Source organism: Cryptomeria japonica, chromosome 3 (genome assembly GCF_030272615.1).
Source record: "Cryptomeria japonica chromosome 3, Sugi_1.0, whole genome shotgun sequence".
NCBI lineage: Eukaryota > Viridiplantae > Streptophyta > Pinopsida > Cupressales > Cupressaceae > Cryptomeria > Cryptomeria japonica.
Window position 1 is genome coordinate 62,887,501 of NC_081407.1, and position 16,796 is coordinate 62,904,296.

Here is a 16,796-nt window from a genome sequence, read left to right on the forward strand (position 1 = left end):
TTTATCATTTTTATTTTCTAATGAGATATTACAATGTGTGATCCGAAACATCAAAAAACAAAAATATGTGCACAGTGATTATCCAAAACCTTTCAATATAATTCATGGACTATGAATAATTAATACCTCCTATTGAAATGTTGCCAAAGGTCAAGAACCTAGTCTAATCAAATCTACCTCATCCTCATCATCTACAACATTTCTTCTACCTTGCTTAAGGTATTAAGTCAATTTCTTAGTCTAAGGTTTATTCTTGATCCTTAAGCTAATCCACCAAATCTAGCACCTTAGTCATCAAAGATTAATTATCAAACCCAATCAAATGACATTGACCCCATCCATCTAATCATCCCTCCAACAAATCTTAATAATCTACCTTATAATATCATAATTCTAATAAATCCCTATAAGAATCCTAAATTCAGCAAAATCCAATATTACCTTAATCTCACCCATCCATAACCAATCATCCATCTCAAATAAAAAATTGACACTCGTCATTTATTAAGACTTCAATCTTATACTATTATCAAATCAATGCTTACTTGAGAACATATCCTATATCAAGTGGGTAATCAAACAATTGTTAGAAACTTAACCTATCCTAGGTATAAAAATCAATTCTAATTGAAATCATCATCTAAGGTCTCTATTCTTGATCTATCTCCCAAATCACAATCCTTCATCCCTAATCATTATCCTAATTATTACCCAAATCACCATCAAATCCATCAACAACAAGCCTAAAAAATATATCAAAATCATCATGCAAAGCTCTTAGGCCAAACCCCTAAAAATTCAAATCAAAATCTAAGCAAAATCACAAAAATCCATGTTGAAACTACAAATTGGAATACCTAAAATATATTTTAGCATTTTTCTAAAGCAATTTTTCATAGATGAATACATATCTATTACCTCTTTCAGTGCATCTAATGCCCTTCAGTACATCTACAACAATCTATGATGTTTTTGCATAAAGACCCTCAACCCAACCCAAAATCAAATCAATTCAATTCAATAAGAAGTTTCATACATCCTTGACCTTGATCAAATCAAAATAAAGTTGTCTCAAACCCTTAAAATATTAAATTTGGAATATTATTTTGATATCAAAGAAAGTATTAATTTCCAAACCTTTAAAATCCAAAGTAATCAAGTGATCCAAAATCATATCATCTCAACTCATCAATAATAAAAATTGAAAATAATATCTATATTATTTTGATGAGTGTCATCATCATAAACATCCTTATAAAATTCCATTCAAAACCTATGATGACAATAGTCTCGTTGATCAAAATGAATATGAAATTGATCCCCTTGATGACATCATCATAAGCAAGCTAACCATAACCTTCCACCACTCATCCATGCATAATCAAATTGACTTTTGACCAAGAATTGGATATCACAAGCTACCCCTTCATGCCTAATCATATATCTATTTGTAACATTTATGGCACCTTTGATAAGAAAAATACATCTTATCCCCCATTGATATTCCAACCCCCATCTTTATATGAGGTCCCCATTGCCTCCACCCTGTTAGGATTTGGTGTTCTACACCATTGCATAAATTGATTTATTATAATGTTGTAATTAATCTATTTGGTGGCATCCTCTTCTTTAATCTCTTTTTCATTATATGAATTTCTTGCACTAGGATAGTGTGCTTATCATTAGTGTATCATCTTTGTCACTTTATTATTTTTGTTGTACTTCTAGATATTTTTATTGTTGTATGTATAGGTGGTAATTTTCTAGATAGAATCATTTTTTCAAATTCTCCTCCCTATAAGATACCACATCGCACTATATTCTGCAAAAATCACTAGCATCTAAGGTAGAAAGCTCTAGATTTTTTGCCTAGGTCCTATATTTTTTGTATTTTTTATTTCTAAATTTAATTTTTATTTTCTATTTCTAAAATTTCTATAATTAAAAACTTATTACTTAGAGTATTTTAGTTGCAAAGAACATCAAAACAACCACAAAATCCAAGTTCTAAGCCAAAACCTACTCAACCAATGAAGAATGTGAAATTGAATGCATCAACAAAAGCAAACCAAATGATCTTGCATCCATCTCATGTAGCCTCCATTGTCCTTATCTTCTTATTAAAAAGGGCTCTTAGATTTTATGTGCAACTAGGTGAATTTGAAAGCTCAAAGATGATATTGATAGTGAGAAAATATTGAAGACATGGTTCAATTGCAATGAAGATTGGATTCAAAATTTATACAAGATTTAGGTTGAATAGACAGCTAGGATTTATTCAAATTTAGAGTGATCAAAGGATGATATCAAATGAGAGGGTTAGTTAAGTGGAGAGAAAGGTAAAATATATATCTTTAAGACAAAACCATTTAAAAATATTCCTTAATAAACATCGGAACGATAGTTTAGAGGCAACGAAAACCTTGGCTAGCTAACATGAGTGTCATGATTTGAAATCACTCTCAAGGAAATCTCGTCTTTTTTAGCAAAGTCAAATTATTTTCACAACAATTTCAATAAACAAAAAGTATCTTGATATTTATGAGTTTTTAAAACTCATATTTGTTTTGGTTGGAAAATAGGGTTTACAAGTTTATGTGTGTAAACAAGGGATTACACCTACTTTCCAAGCATTACATAGAAGGGAGAGTGAACTTAATTGATCCAATCTCACTTTAAGTATGAAATGGATTGAATGCAGATCAAATTCACTTCCCTTGTGGAATTGAGTTGAATGTGTATCAAGGGGATTGAAATTAAATGCTAGATCTAGGGCCAAATATATGAATTTGACATAAGCAACATGAATAGTGATGCAGTCAAGGTAGGGAGATCTGATGAAGGACATCCCCACCTTGCAGCTTATAACACAAAACACCATGCAAGATACCAGCATAACATACAAACACTATGCAAAATACCGGCAACTGGTAACAGATCACAAGATATAACCGGTAAGCAACCCTAACTGGTAGAAGCAACACACAATATAACCGATAACAAATAAATCCATCATTACAATCATTTAAAGAAATACATAAGCCTTCATCGGCTACACATGCTGGACTGCAGCCCAAGTTTACAAAATAATCCATGAAACACAAATCTAAGATCCCCAGATCTTCTGCTCAACAAATAGGCCTTTGGTAACAGTCTGCACTGATCCGGACTTCAGTCCCTCCAGACTTTAGTCCCCCCGGGCCAAAATCTCTCAAGAAACTACATATTCTCTCGGTCTCTACTTTCTCCGACCTCTGTCCCCTCAAATGAATCTCTAAACTTTCCCTTTATACCATTCGCAAGCAATAACAACTCGATCAAGTCAGCCAAGACCAACCAGTTCATGATGAAACGTGCAAACGATAACTGTAATGCTCGCCAAAATACCCTAGAGAAATTAAAACTACTAACACAATAATGGAGATTAATTTTTATTTATTAACATCTATTAACAACTAATGTGTCACGTAACATCTCCATCTAATTACATTCATTAACCAATAACCATTATGAACACACATCATTACATTAATTACATAAGCGAAAATAACATAACATCATTAATCTCTCTCTAAGGTACTTCAGCATCATTACTTATTTTACCACCATGATGACATCCTACTCACATGATAAACATGTTCCATCTTAATTTAATGCATCGTATTCATTTCCTCACCATGAGATATACAACCTACCAAATTATCTATCCATCATGATATGCATGTCATTCTACCATTTTACTACATATTACATTCCTTCCTTAGAAATGTAAGACAACCACATATTCATACATTCATTTTATGCACCAAATCTCAATGTGTTTTAACCCATCATTTCCTTTCTACATGCTCTTATCATTTTCCATAATAGTGCAATCCTAATGCATGGGTATAATCCATCCTTACTAATCCATTTAAACATACTTCAATCGTATCTAATACTAACATGATCTCATTCCATCTATTGTGATTATCTACTCATAATGTATAAATCATAATTCATTCTTCAATCCACACGATAAACTAAATTCTCGTATTTCTTTACTTAATCACGAGTAAGCAAAAAATTACACTATTCCTTCAATCATAAAGTTCACATACTAACTTACAAACATATAACTATACAAATCCATTACTTCTAATATAAGTACATGGCATACATCATATACAAGTCACTGTCTATCTAGCATGATTTACCTATTAGCAACAATTTATTTTTCTAATCCAACTACACATACAACCAATTTCCTAACATGATCATTTCATTTGATAATAAACCCTAATGCATAACACAAGAATCCTAATACTTTCCTTCCATAATCTTTTTCATTCTCTGCATACTTTTCTTAATTTCCAAGCATACACGTTGGACATCATAATCTAAACCTTATCCATATTATCTAACATCCTCAATATTGACATTTAAGATTATTCATTTTCTTGGGGACCTTTCACATATTAAATCACAATCTAAAGAATAACCATAAAATTCTTTTCTAACCATTACAAAAAGATCATATTACAAATCACATCTATTTCAATTGCAACACCATTGCCAAATTTAGGTACATGAAATCATTGCCTTCATCTAACAAGAACATCTCATTTCCACATTTACAAATCATAAAATATCCTAACTACCATTCATGAATTACTTACAAATACATTTACATAACAATGTTTCAAGAACATAGCTCTTTTTTACATGATTCCTTCCATCACATACAAGATACTACATACATGCATTTCATGATTTTCATTACATAAATCTGCTATAAGGTACATCTATATTCCATCAAGAAGGATAATCCACATCCACGCACGAAAAATCCAAGAGAACATCCCAATGGCTAAAAGCACCAACCACCCGACCATGTGGAACCAAAGGAACCACCCCCCGTGCTAAGAGATGACACAAGGTCCCAACACACACTCTAAACCTAAGCTGGCACCTATAACCAAAGAGACTAACCACACATGGACTCGCACGCATGGGTCGATCACATCATACAAGACTAAACTTTCAAAGGTGCACGAATCAACAAGGCATAAATGCAAACTCAAAAAAGATAATAATAAACCAGAAGGAGATACATGTAGGAGTGGAGTGTCATCACATGCCATCCTCTAACATAAAAAATGTAATATATATCAACATAAGGCACTAGCCTTATGGGCATGTGGAACCATCTCAACCTATGAGAGAACAAGGGAGATTGACTTGCCATAGCAATGGCCTTCTCATGCTTATCTTAAAACATCCTCCCTAGGATCAAGTCATGAGGCTCACATCACTTATTATCTTTATTAATGAATCTAACTACCCAACCCATTAATTATTACATTATCACTTAATTACAAATCATGATAAACTTCCAATGTGCCCTGGCGGTCTAGACTCCATGCATCCTTACTAGGAACCTTATGCAATTCATACATCCTTACTAGGAACCTCATGCAATCCTATCTCTCATGGCCCCGGTCATCACATGGAAGACCACTCCCCCCTAACATGGCCCAAACAATAAATACAATAAAAGGCTCATAATATCAATTAAATCTGAAATCATAATCATCATACACCCATTCATATACATGGTCATCCAAAGGTCATAAAACCAATTAAACAACAAGAACCTCATATTATAAAATGCATCAATAAGCTAATAAATTTCTACAGCAAGGCACATCTACTTGTTGGACTAAGCACAATAAATAACTCTCTCTCTACCATGGCTTCTCAACATGGTAGAGGCATAACTCCATCATAAAGATCATATAAAAGCAAAACCATAAAAAATTCATCAAATCCATCAATTGTGCAATCTGGAAAATCATCAATAAACATCTGAAAAGCCTCTGGTACAAATAAATGACTGAGAGAAACAGATTAAAATAAGTAAAATACTGGAAAACTCCAAATACACAATCGTAGTGTTTTAGTCATAACTTGAAAACCCAAATCGCAAATTTCGTGATTTTTATGCAAAATTTAGACGACTTCAAGGCAAAAAAACCCAATAAATTTAGTGAAAACCCAGTTGATATTTGTGGAGAAATGTTAGAAATAAAGTCGCAGATCTGTACCTAAGAACCGCAAATACAACACAAACATAAAATACAAGTTGCGACACAGAATCAAAACGAATAAATTAAAATACATAATCTGTAGTTGACTATAATCATTTTCCTCATTTAAAACCCACAAATGACAATTCTGCAGACACGGAGAATACAGATAAATAAAATAATCTCTACAAAAGACAAGGGCTCCAACCTAGAATTAAAAGTTATGGAAGAAATTTGAGGAAGATCTCCAAATCCAAATCCAAACACAATATCCAGCAAAAAAAACAAGCCACAATCCAAATGTTGTAGAAAAAAAATCTCCAAGAACGGTAAAAAAAAACCCCTAGCAACAAGCCTAGACTTCCCAATAAAAAGAAATCCAAAGCAAAACCCTAACCAATGAAAATAAATCAAAATATAATATTTTCTACCAACCCCATGTTAAGTTATTTTTATATTTTCCATTTCAAATTCAACCAATGAGAATGGAGGGTAGGTAGTAGTAACACAAAATCTTCGGATACAACTTAGTGGGAAGATATTATTATTTTATTCAAATGTGTTCATACACTCCCACTAATAAATAAAATCAACTATATAAATAAAACATAAGTCATAAATAAATAAATTAACTTAAATATAATCTCATAAATAGTCAAGCCAATAGCATTTAATGGTAGGTGAGGAATATAATAAACTCATTTACTCTTGTAACGAGAAAAATAGCTAAAATTGTATAAAATATTATTTACCAAGTAACAAGAAAAATGTAATAAGATATTATAAAATATCGATTACCAATGCACAAACAATAATGATCGTGCCCTATTAAATATCTAAGAGTCATTTAAGATAGAACCAATTAAATAATTAAATACAAGATGCCAAGGCTAAAAAGTCGACTAAATAAATAAACATAAAATAACCAAGGCTCAATAAATAAATTAAAAGCCACCAATAAATATTAATCAACATTAAAATATCAAAGCATTATTAAACAATAAATAAAAATAAATAAAGACCAATTAAATAATAAATCAATAATAAATAAATAAACATTAAATAAATAAATATCAAATAAATGGTCAAACCTCAATAAAGAATAAAATACCAAATAAATATTAAAATCATACAAAATAAATAACCATAAAATATCAAATAATTAAATGCTCAAGGCCAATAAATCCAATGCATTAAAATAACCATTATTAAAGATAAAATCACACATCAAGAATCACATAATCAAATAAATCAACCATCTCTAAACATACTCACAATACTGAAAGGATCACTCACAAACTGACGTAGCGAATTACGCCAAGACGCTATGACACTTGGTGCACATCTTAGACCTAGAGTACGTGAAGGGAACTCATGTCATCTCCGAACCACATAAGTCATTCGAATTAAAGACATGCTGAGACCTGTGAAGCTAGGTAGAGTCGATGTCTGGTACCTGCAAGGTCCTGCAACCACAAAACGATAATACAATATATATATATATATATATATATATATATAACAGGCAAGTGGTAGAGAGTCGCGACGACACATCCCGCTCGCAATGAGTGATGTGGAATCATCTATATCACGAAGACAGTCAAACAATAGTCAAACACATCTCATAATCATCACATCAAATATAATCATGAAATAAGGTTAGTGTAATCAAAATCAACATCAAATCCATGATCAATATAATCTTTTGATAATCTATCACATAGTAAGCATTTAGTATATATCGAATCACATGATCAAATCATCCAAAATAACATATGCACAATAATGTCTATCATCACAATGCGTAACTAAAACACATGAACAATCATCATCCAAATCATCATAAATAGTCAAGATAAGTCTATCATGCATGAAATAAAAGTCAACTCTAATCAAAACAAGTCAAGTCAAGGGTGGACACTACAATAACATGTCGGCCCAAATCACCAAGAACATCTTCAAATGCATAAAACTTCACGCGGTCCTCTAGGAACATCGGACAAGGCCCAAAACAACATCGCTCAACGATCCGCAAGTTACGAAAATCACCCGCAACCCGATTCCTCTTCATTCCATACACTGCAAAACCAACTGGTAAGAGCACACCAATACCGAGCCAACACCGAGGTCGATGTCTCACTGGGATCAAATCTAACCGGTAAGAGCACACCAATACCGAGATTGATGTCTCACCAAGATCAAATCCAAGGTGTTGGTTTGAACTACTCTGGTGCTCCTCCATTAGACTCTCGGGGTTAATTGAAAAGTGAGTCCCATCACTTGATTTGATTTGATGATTTGTCAGTAAGTACTTGCAACTACCTCAGGGGTTCGGCAGTCTGACTACAAGTTCCAATTGCCTCTCCTCGGCGATCTACCGGTTCACCCTCCAGCCTGCCTCAGTTCGGCTATATGTTCAAGTCTCCACCCACTAACTGCCTCAAGCTCAAGCTCTAGGTTCGGCAGTCTACTTGCACTGCCTCATGTTCGGTGATCTGAACAAGTCTACAAGTTGCCTCAACTTCCTTTCCAACCCACCATTACATAATCGGGTCTTCTTTGATCAACAAGTTCACAAACCAGCTCTGATACCACTTGACACAGTCAAGGTAGGGAGATCCAATGAAGGACATCCCCGCCTTGCATCTTATAACACAAAATACCATGCAAGATAGCGACATAACACAAAATCACTATGCAAGATATCGGCAACCAGTAACAGATCACAAGATATAACTGGTAAGCAACCCTAACCAGTAGAAGCAACACACAATATAACCGGTAACAAATAAATATATCATTACAATCATTTAAAGAATTACATAAGCCTTCAGTGGCTACACATGCTGGATCGCAACCCAGGTTTACAAAACAATCCATGAAACACAGATAGGCCTCTGGTAACAGTTTGCATTGATTCAGACTTCGGTTCCCGCGGACTAGAATCTCTCTAGATACTACATCTTCGCTCGGTCTCTACTTTCTCTGACCTCTGTCCCCTCAAATGAATCTCTAAACTTTCCCTTTATACCATCCGCAAGCAATAACAACTCGATCAAGTCAACCAAGACCAACCGGTTCATGATGAAACGTGCAAATGATAACATGTCGGCCCAAATCACCAAGAACATCTTCAAATGCATAAAACTTCACGCGGTCCTCCAAGAACATCAGACAAGGCCCAAAACAACATCGCTCAATGATCTGCAAGTTACGGAAATCACCTGCAACTCGATTCCTCTTCATTACATACACTGCAAAACCAACCGGTAAGAGCACACCAATACCGGGCCAATACTGGGATCAATGTCTCACCGGGATCAAATCCAAGGTGTCGGTTTGAACTACTTCGATGCTCCTGCATCAAATAGTAAGTTTCAGATGCGATATCCAAACATGATACTAGATCTGAAGTAAGGGAATAGAGAGGAACCTGTGTATGAAAATATGGCCAAAAAGTATAGGACAAGGTGGCTTGGGGTGACCTTGTACTCCAGCTGTCAGATGCAAACAAGCAAGAAACTTTCAAAATTTAAAATCTCACTTAGAATCTTCTCTTAGAAATTTGTCGAACAAGGTGGTGTGGAATGACCTTGTCCTCTCCTTAAATTCGCTCCTACAAAAGTCAAACCTAATCATCATCATCTCCTTTGTTGGAATCTTCGTTTGTAGATTCTACATTTGTCGCTTACACATATAAAGAGGGGAAGGGTGTTGTTGATAGGGGTTTTCCTAGGTCAAACCCCAAGTTTGGAATTAACCCTTGAAATGAAATTGAATTGAAATGGAAGGCCTGCCTTTTGAGGGCAAAGCTAGATCTGAATTGAAATGCTTAAATGGGAACTTGATACCTTGATGAATCTTGCTTCAAATTCTTCATGCCAAGGTTGATGTTGTCATGTGGAATGTCTTCATAATGTTTTGATCATGGATGCTTGAAATCTAAACTTGACCTCTCCTTACCTACCTTGAATATGCTTGAATGCTTGCTCACTTGAATTTTGGTCTTGATCTTGTGAAATTGTAATTGAGAGATCCTCAAATGAGGGGGTAAGGCTTTATTTTATACAACTGCACCAAACGTGTTTAAATTTTCAAAGCGATTTAAAGTGGAGAAAGTTCTCCTACCTCCAAAATATGACCATTGAGGGCTCCAAATTTGGGTCCCTTTTGGGAGAACAAAGGCGCCTAGGGCATCCCCGTCCTACCCATCAAGGTTGAGATTTGGACAGAGTCCAACAAAGGTGCTAAAAATGCTAATTTTAGGGTTATGTGAACCTTTCAAAATAGGGTCAGAGCACGAAAGGCCGAAAACTGAAGTGAGGCCTAGGTGAGGACGAAAATGTATAGGGATACAATTTATGACTTTGCAATATTATCTTAATTGAAACTTCTTATTGAATAAGACTAATGGCTTTCATGATCGGTACAAATATGGATTGTTTGTGTCCCATACTATTTCAATGTAATTATTGAAGTTAATATCCATAAATAATGACATGTTTCGAAATCTAAATCACTACATAAAATAACTCCAATATATTTTAAAAGTATCGTTCATTAAATTAGAAGAGGTATAAATAATAATGAGCATAATTTGTTGGCCTTATAATGATCATGACTAGATTCTAGTGAGATTAGTTGCCTTGTCCACTCCATGTTACTTAATATATTTATTATACCATTCAAATGTGTTGAGCAATGAATGCATCTCTTTATTTAAGAGACAAAGAGCCATTCAATGGGGAAAAACAAAGTCTCTAATCTTCTAATCTTGGATCCTTAATCACAATATTCAATAAAAGGCCACAAACATCGCCTAGCAGGTTTGCACCTTTACCGATCGAAAATAACATCTATGTAAAATTTGTTCAAAAGAGTAGTCCCATAAAAAAATTTTATCAAAATGTCATATATCAAAGCTAAAAGATTATAATGGTAACAAAATATGGTGTTGTGTGGTGGTCATTGTATCATTCTTCTCAGTGATTTGGAAAATTGTTCTAGGGTGAATGACATTTTGATGTTGGAAATTTGTATGGAACTACTCTTTTAAACAAATTTAATATAGAACTAATGTATTCAATGCTATTTTTGATCGGTAAAGGTGGAACCCTGCTAGGTGATGTTTGTGGTCATACATACATATATAATTGATTCTCGCCTCTAATTGCTACTATTATAAGAACCAAGGAATCAAGGTGAATGAACTAGCAAAGGCATTCCCAAACAAAGGAGCGAAGCACTTGAATCACACGAAGCCGAGAGCTAATCAAAATATGATGTTAAGAGTCTTGAATTAAGAAGCAAATTATGCTATGTCATTCTACCAATTTGATGATTGACCTTATATTTGAGCAAAAATATAAGAATGGTTAGTTATTTTACATTATCTTTTAAAAGGTACAAGTTTACCATTCACGAAAAATGACTTCTTTTTCTTTATTTTAGATTCAACATTGATACAAATAAATGAACACAAATGAATCCAAAAATAGAATACTAGAATATCATCATCATCTTTTAAATAAAGATTTTTAAAAGATATAATTTTTGAAGTAAATAATTAAAAGAAGACAAAAGAAATATAAGACATATTCCTATGTCCAAATTGACAAACATGCAAAATTTTGATTGAATCTTACTCGACACATCCCAAAGATAAAAATGCATATTGACAAATAATATTAGAGTCTCAAATTTCAAATTACCCTTTCTAACTATCACTTGCCAACTTAAATGTGAACTATGTAATCTTCATGCTATAAAGAGTTATATAGAAAAAACCCTAATTATATACCACTAATTCACTTTTACCCATGAAGGCTGAAGATCACCGTGTCTGTTATTGGTCATTGTATATCACTTCACTTTTGTTCATTGCTCTAAGGCAATGACACATAGATCTCAAGAATCATAAATTACGAAACCAAAAACATCAATATTATCAATATAAGACACAATCCATGATCATATAGAACTGAAGAATTCTGAACAACAAATCAATTCAAGGTGCAACATGTGGAGAGACTGAAAAGATCAGAATAGAACGCCATGAATTGCTCAGATTAAGCTGAGTTCATCCTAGTGCAAAAGAGCGTTTGTATCTTTTCCACAGTATTAGTTACAGGAGAATATTGCCAGCAAAATTTTAAAAAATGCAATCTCTGAAATTCTAAGATCTATGATTGTCATTAAAACCTGAAGTTTCTGCATTTTTCAAAATTAACCTGCATTGGTTTTGCAGCAAATCCAAGCTATCACAGAACATCTTCAGCTCCTGAATTTTGAGTGTGTGCCATTTGTGCTGCAATTCCTGAGTCTCCACAGAATCTAAACCAGGAAATTCCTTGACAGAATTCACACCATCCGTCAATTCTATCATTTTTCTTGACAAAAAGATTCCCATTCCCATCTCAAGCCCAAAACCCCCAAAGGGCTGAAAATTTGCACCAGCAGCAGAAGCAGCAGTAACACGATTGATCGCGCTCTCAATGGATGCTTGAAGCCTTAATTCTGTGGTTTCAAGCAAGATTTTAAAATTATCCTCAAAATCCCCACTTGTGCTTCGCAGTAATTTGGAAACCCTATTTTCTTTTGTGATTCGGGTTTCATGAGACGCGGAATTCTGAGGGCTTTGCTTGTCGTCTTCCTTTTCTTCACGTTCGTGCTGATCTTCATCAACTATATTTCCCCTAGGTTTGGGAACTTCATTTTTTCTAGGGCTGTCAAACCCAATGTCCCTAGGGTTTTCACCTTCAATCCTCCTGGGGTTTTCACCTTCGTCAACATTGACAGTAGGGCTTCCAGCTCCCTTTTTCCTAGGGGTTTCAGTATCATGTTGCCTGGGACTCTCACCTTCAGTCCCCATAGGATTTTCATCTCTATTTTCCCTAGGGTTTTCAGCTCCATTTCCCCTAGGGTTTTCATTTTCAATTTCCCTGGAGATTTCATCGCCGTTTTTCCTAGGGTTTTCAAGCTCAATTAACCTAAGGTCTTGAGTGCCATTTTCCTTAAGGTTTTCGGCATGAATTTCGCGATTATCCACACTATTTCCCCAGATTTGCTTCCATATAACAAACAGAGCGGGCTCCTGACGAGTCCTGTATGGGAACTCGTCCTCTGGAACTTTTTGCTCCTTAAGCTTGGACTCTATGGCCCAAAACCTTCTCCTCATATTTCTCATCTTATCGTAAAGCTGAGAATTGCTTACCTCGTACGGAAGAGTCTGCTTGGCCCGCTGGTAAAACGCCGCAATGTTGATTTCACCTTCAGGTAAACTACATTCCAGGAGCGCCGTGGCAATAGAAATCTCCTCATCGCCGGTCCATTTCTTTGAATAATCGCTGACTTCTTTCGCCGTCTTTTTCTTCTTGCGGGTCGATCTGCGACTGGAGGCTTCAGCTGGTATTTGATTTGTATACTCCACCGGCTTTGGAATCTCCTTGGGGTAAGTTCGTGCCAGGAGTTCTTCTAAGTCAATTCCGGATTTGCGCTGCCTTTTCTTAGATCTCTTCTTTTGTGATAAAGATGATGAATCTTGGAATGGCTCTTCCCTCAGTCCCTTTACCTTGAAATTCCCCTGTGCAGTGACATCCTTGTATTTCTTCTTCTTTGAAGGCGGCGGTCCATCACTGTCTGGTAAACTGGGCTTCACGGAGAATTTTTCTAAGTCATTATCTTCTTCTTCCGAAGAGGAAGGAGGCCTCGAGCGGGTGTCGGATCTCATATCTGTGTTCCTGAGCATTTGCTGGGGAAGAATCGAACCCGAGACCTCTTACTGAACCAACTACGGTACAAAGAAAGAACGGACGGGTGGCAATTCCTTATCACGGATGAACGGCGGGTGGCGCGGGTGGGAAAACTGGGCTTGAAACAACCGGCGGGTGTCGGGAAGGGCAGCCGGGTGCGGGCTGGTAAGGGCACGGGTGGATTGGGTACAAGAAGACGGGCGTTGCCTTTGAATCCTTGGGGTCACGGGTAGGACTTGAAGTGGTAAGGGGCGGGTGGAGGCGACTGAGGAGTCCGGACCCAACACATTGTTCCTTGGTAAAGGGGGTTGGTCCCAACCTGGCTCTGTTTTTCATCTTGGGCTTGTCAAGCAATCCCAGTTGGTCTTCTCAGCATAGGAGGAGGAAAAAGAAGACCGAATACATGAGTTCGGTTTTTTTTTCTTTTTCTTTAATTAGGGATCGAGCATGAAGGTGGCTACACGATGGACACAATCATGTAGAGATTTTAGCTTGGGTAATATATTGATTCATTGGTGGGAGGCTTTTATTTGGGTTGATGGAGGATTTTTCATTCACAAAGTCATTCTAGCAATCTAATATGGGAGCATGAGACTTAGGTCAAATTTGTCGTGCGGAACGATCCCAACCTCATCCCTTATAATGTTGGAGCCTTGTACTCAACAAAACTTGATAACTTGATTCTTGGTGAACTCATTAAGAACCATTCAACTTCACCAACAAACCAAAGGCCCATTGACCTTGGTGGAAGAACCTCTAGGGTGACAAAAGATCTATATTGAAGTATAGAATACATATTATAATAGTTGGTTTCTTATAGTTTTTCATTTGTTTTAATATAGTTGTAAGTAAAATTGGAGACATTTTTTGTTGTTTTGGATGAATGTACAAAGAAAGGGAGCAATAAAAAAAGTATAAGAAAATTAGAGACATCTTCTAAGTTGTGGCCTTAACATTTGAGACATCTTCTAAGTTCTAAGGTAGCCAATTGAATCACCACAAGACTTGTCAAGTAAGATGACACTTGTGAGATGGTTGACACTTGTGAGATGGTTTTTCAAGTTGGATCTTTTTTTCATACTCTTATTTTCTAAAACCAAGATAAAATAGTTTTCACAAGTTAGTTGCTTTTTATCACTAATGTAGAAGTAATTGGAATGTTTATATAATTTCATAGTGCAAGAGTTATTTTAGTATCAATTTTGTAGCTTCTTGTTTTTAATATTTGAATCAATTTTGTAATTCCTTTAAGAGTCATTTTTATTATATTGTTATGTAGACTGTGTAAATTGACATATTAATTGATTTCATACCACCGAGCACAATTTAATGGGGAACTTACATATTAATTGATTTCATACCACCCAGCACAATTTAATGGGGTGTTCAAATTGATTGGGGATACCATAAACTTATTGAACTCCACGATAAGAATTATTATGCTTCTTTTAGCTTACCATTAAGAGTTGAGAGGTATTGAGAGGTATCCAGCCTTACTCACATTAACAATGATAGTTGACCCAACAATGAAGACAATTCCATTGGTGAAAACCTCATAAACCTCTCTTCAACATGACCTCTACTCCATCTTGACCTCTCCATGTCTCTTCTTATTTTACATGACCCCACTATTCAATATTTTTCTCAATTTAAATGATATCACCAATTTTTCACAAATAGCGAGCATGAAACTATTAAAGTGGTCTCATGACCACCTTAACTATTTCGAAATTATAATAACCTTTGACAAGACCATTGTTTAATTGAAAGTGATGGGAAAAATCTATTTTTCTAAGAGCAAACTTTTGGAAGAACTCAATTGATCCATTGACTACTATCTCAAACCAATTTCTACATTTTCTTTTCTTGTGAAGAATGATGATGAGAGTGCCTATCTTCTCCACACAATACTATAAAAGGTCAGGCGGAGTGCGCAAAGGAATAAGCGAACCAGAAGCCAGAATTTTTTTATGGGGCGGGCTCGGGGCATCGGGCGATGGATGGACCCGACAGAGCCGTTCATAACATTATGCATTAGCGCTCATTCGCCATTTTCCACTTAAAAGTGTTTTTTGCCTGCTTGGGTTGTTTCAATCCATACAAATCATGTCAAAATGTTTATGCACATTCATAATAGCCAATTAAAAGAGAAATCTCCTCATGGCCGGACCATTTCTTAGCAGAATCGTTCTCTCTTTTCGCCGGCCTTTCCTTCTTGCGATTCGATCTGCGATCGGAGCCTTCATGGTATTTGCTTTGCACTTTCCACCGGCGCAGAGATCTCCTTAGAGCAAGATCCCGCCAGGAGTTCTTCTAAGTCTACTCCGGATTTGTCCAGGCTTTTCTTAGATGCCGCCTTCTTTTTTGAAAAAGAGAAAGAAGCTTGAAATGGCTCTTCCCTATGCCTCTTTATCTTGAAATTTGCCTGTACAGAGACATCCTCGTTTTCTTCCCTCTTTGAAGGCGACGGTTCGTCAGTGCCTATTAAACTGGGCTTCACAGACAATTTTTCCTCGTCATCCTCTTCTGAAGATGAAGAAGACACAGGCTTCGGAGGTGTATTGCCTCTCATAATTTGACGGAGTAGAATGGAACACGACACCTCTTAAAGAACCAACTTGCGATACAAGGAAAGAACGGACGGGTAGCGATTACTTGTCACGAGAGAACGCCGCGTGGAACGGTTAGGGAAACGAACCGGCGGGTGTCGTTCAGTCTATTTTGCCGGGTCGAACGGCCGGTGCAAGTGGTAAAGGGCACGGGTGGAACGGGTAGAAGATGGGTTGAATGCTTGCTGACACGGGTAAAGGATTGGAAGTGGGTGGAGATGGTAGAGGAAGTGGAGTAGGGTGCGGACTAAACTAATCGTCCTTTGATAAAGGACCTTGCTCACAATCCACCTTAGGTTGTGTCATTTAGTTTCAAACCCTTCTTTTGTTAAAGTGTGTGGGAGACGATAATCCTTTGTTTTTGTAAG